The following is a 3,901-nucleotide window of genomic DNA, read 5'->3' on the forward strand; positions in this document are numbered from 1 at the left end:
AAAAACTCTTTCCTTTTGCATATCCTTGCACATTTAATATTTTGTAATAGACTTGTAGTGTATGGATGTTTGTTTATTAGGCTCTTATTTTCAAGTGTAGATGTAGTACTTAAACGACAAATGTGTTTTAATGTTTTGAAGTAATATTTATGTGGGAATGTGTGGTATGTGAAAATTAAAAAAAAAAAAACATTTTTCTTAACGGGTCATAGCGGGTTATAATGGGTTGGGTCACTTTGTCACTTTACTCGTTGGGTAAAGTGACCCGACCTGTTAAGGACCCATTAAGATAACGGGTGTGACACGACACGACCCGTTAAGATAACATGTATTACACAAAAACGACACGAACACGATAGACACGACCCGTTTGCCAGGCCTACTCCTCACCTCTCTCTCCCTCTCTTTTCCGAGCCCTACTCATTTCTCTCTCTCTAGTCTCCTGCATATCCATAATGAAGGCTGGTGGGAGTTGGGGATTTAGATAGGATGAGATTTGAATGGTTTGTGGGGACCGTGGTGGTCCTCGATGCAATCGAGGTCCCTGCAATTTCGTTAATTTGCGAGGGGTCGGAATTTTTTTGAGGATAAGATTTGAATGGGATTTTGAGTTTCTGCGGTGGTAGGAATTAAGATTGTTCGAGAGGGTAGTGTCGACAAGCTCGTGGTCGAGTCGGTCGACAAGCTCGTGGTTGAGTTTGTCGCCAAAAAGCTGATGTCAACGAGCTCGTGGTCGGGTCAGTCGCCAAGGGGTTTAAGGATGGAACGGGCCTGGGAGACGTTAGAGACAGCGCGTTGAATTGAGGCGAGGAATTTGGGGTTGGAGAGGTGGGCATCTGGCTAAGGATGGGTGGTTGATCGGAGGGATGGACGTCGATACGGATTTTGCAGAGGTCGGGAGGGAAAAAGGAAAAGAAAAGGGAAAAATGGTAAAAGAAAAGGAAGAAAAAGAAAAAAATTGGTTCGAATGAAAGTCAACGTGTCAAATCAATAAGTCTCGTGTTAGCCACGCCTGTAGTTTACAGAAAAATTGAAAGGCAAATTGATGGAGTTTCGCAAGATAAGGTAGACATTGCGATGTTTTAAAAATTAAGTATGAGATTGTAGTGCCCCAATAATTTGGTGGTTTAGGTAATTTACCCTTCTTTTTATTATTATAATGTGTCTTTGTTCACTTTTTCTCAAAAAGGAAATACTAAAAAAATCACATGATTAAAAGTAATAAAAAAAAAAGTGTTATTGGTACTTTAAAAATCTCATTCTACACTCTTCACAAATGTATTTTTCTTTCCAAATATAAAAAATTTGGAGTGTGGAATGAAATTTTTGAAGTGACAGTAACAATTCCCAAAAAAAATACTATTGGAAATGCTCTAGTAAACTAATAACATATTGACATCTAAAATATCGTCTTTGTTTCGTCATCAATAACGTTAGCAAAAGTGTAGAACATGCATTCATACAACTGTGGCTCAAATAGTTTATAACACAACCTGTAAAGAAGTAGTTGGGGAAAGAAAGAAATCGATTGCCTGATATCAGCTCACAATTTTTGTAAGTTGGGGGAAGAAAGAAATCGATTGCCTGATATCAGCTCACAATTTTTGTATTTTCTTTCTTCGAAGGGCTTTTTGATCAACCTCAATAACAATTTACGACACAAAATGAACCACGTATCGATCACGTTATCTTTTTTAAAACAGTGATTTAATTTCACACTATTGAGTTTAAGTGTTTACAAAGTTTGCTTACAGATCGTGCACATTTTCTTTTTAACTGAGAAGAGACCTGTTGTAAACAAATGGTCCTTCCATAAACAAGATGGCCGGTCTTCTCTATTGACTTTAGAGTTGCGTTGTCTCCTAGTTGGCTGTAATATAATCAGAAGGCCCCAAAATAAATGGATTATCAGAAAGATTTTTATGACTATAACCTCAGTGACTAAGTGTTGCCAAAAACATGAAGTCTTGAACCATATTTTGTAAGCCAAATGACTTAGCAGTTAATTGTTGGATTTCTTTTTAAAAGCACTAAAGAAGAAATCCAACCATCAATCACGTCACATCATGTCGTCTATAAAGTATCGTCTAAAAACATGATAAAATATAGTCTAAAAACATGGTACCTTAGCATTCTCCGTGATTTGATCCATTTTAAGTTTAATATTAAAGTGAAAGTTCTTGAATGAGTAAAATAATGTATATGTCTAAGACAAGTTAGGCATACTTCTTGAGGATTTTGGCAGTTTCCATGTCGAAAATCTTGTCATTCTCTCCTCACAACAGATGCACCCTCTGCAAGAAAACGAGTCATTTGTATCAAAGTAAGTTTTGGAGAAAACATTTGATAGATCACTTTCTTTGATTGCTTTACGACCCGTTTAATAGCCATTTCAGTTTTCAGTTTTTCACAAAAATATATTTAGTGTTGGGTTTTCAATACTAAACAAGTTTTCAATTTAAAAATATAAAAACTAAACTAAAAACGAAATGGTTATCAAACAGCTCTTCATATTACTAGATTGTCTGTAATGTATATGAAGAAAACCTGTGGGTAATGAGCAGCTGTAAAGTCCTTGTCATCCACATGCAACCAATGCCGCCAAAAGTTCCTCGCTCTCTTTTCTACGTTCAAACATAACCTGCAGCCATTGACTCAAATGTTTAAGACCTCAAAAGAAGCATGAACCTACATGCGTGGGTTACTTAGTTAGCATAATTAACTATCTAATTACTCCAAATAACATACCTCCAAATAGTGTTTGTAAATCCAATCAGGGAGATGGGGAAATTTATAGGTAGCAATTTCAAGTATGTTTCTCACACCTTTAACCGAGTCGGGAAGCAAGTAATCTGACCAGCATTTGAACCCCAGTCTCTCAAGAGATGCATTGGTGATTGACCTGGTCAAAGCCATAACGGAGCAAGTCACCACCATAGACTCAACCAAATCAGGGTACAACTCAGCCATCTTAAACCCAACCATGCCTCCATAGCTGAACGCCACCAAGGTGCACCTCTCCACCCCAAGCATCCTCAACCCCTTTGCCACACACTCCGCTTGAAACTCAGGTGACCTATCCGGTTTATCCGTTGTGGAGCCGCCAAAGAAGAGAAGGTCAGGAACATAAACCGCGTAGTCTTTGGCAAGAGATAGCACTTGAAATTGCCATGTTGTGATGCCATCCATTGCAAACCCATGGATGAATACCACGGCTGGCTTGGATTTTTTGGTTTTCTGTAATTTTTCTGGGGATCCAGACGTTCATGACAGTTCCTGGAGGGGGAGGAAGGGAAAGTTTTCAGGTGAAAAAAGGCGATATATGGTCTCAAGCAGTCTCCTCGGGCTTGGTTCGAGATATGAAGTTTGGTTATGACGAAGATCGATGGGTTTCCAGAGAAGCAATGCTGATCATTCCGTGTTATCATCCCTACTAGCTTACTAACCCCATGCATAATAAACTTGCCGACTGCAACAATGTTCCCCATTTCTCCCCATCTCTCCCTATCCCTCCCCCTCTCTCTCACAAACACAAGGGAACAAAATAATGGCCCGGCATTGTATATAAAGACAAGTTGGCATCTGATAGTTGCTTTACAGTTTAATAAATATTTATTATGTGTTGAAAAAGTGCATTATTTGTTCAATAAACGATTGACACTTGATAAAGTTGATGATACGAGAGAATCTCTAATTTCTTTGAGATGCTTACTGGGGACATTCTTGTGAGGCTCACTCCACATTGTATTTAAAACAATCCGAACTTTTTAGTTTTTAGGTCTTTCATCAAAAATCATTTCTATAAAAATCACCTATGAGAAACAATATGATTAATGATGATTTTAGTACTTGTTTGAAACACCGAATCGTTTATTGTGTTTGCTACTCTATTATCTATCAT

At 38.0% G+C, this 3,901-nt stretch overlaps 1 pseudogene; it reads right to left on the minus strand.

Annotated features, from left to right (window-relative positions):
* Nucleotides 1-2,216: 2,216 nt before the first annotated feature.
* LOC125475784 lies at nucleotides 2,217-3,488 on the minus strand (annotated as a pseudogene).
* Nucleotides 3,489-3,901: the final 413 nt, after the last annotated feature.

Source organism: the organism of the source record quoted next, unplaced genomic scaffold (genome assembly GCF_019419815.1).
Source record: "Pyrus x bretschneideri cultivar Hongxiangsu unplaced genomic scaffold, Pyrus_bretschneideri_v1 Contig16, whole genome shotgun sequence".
In the NCBI taxonomy this organism is placed as follows: domain Eukaryota; kingdom Viridiplantae; phylum Streptophyta; class Magnoliopsida; order Rosales; family Rosaceae; genus Pyrus; species Pyrus x bretschneideri.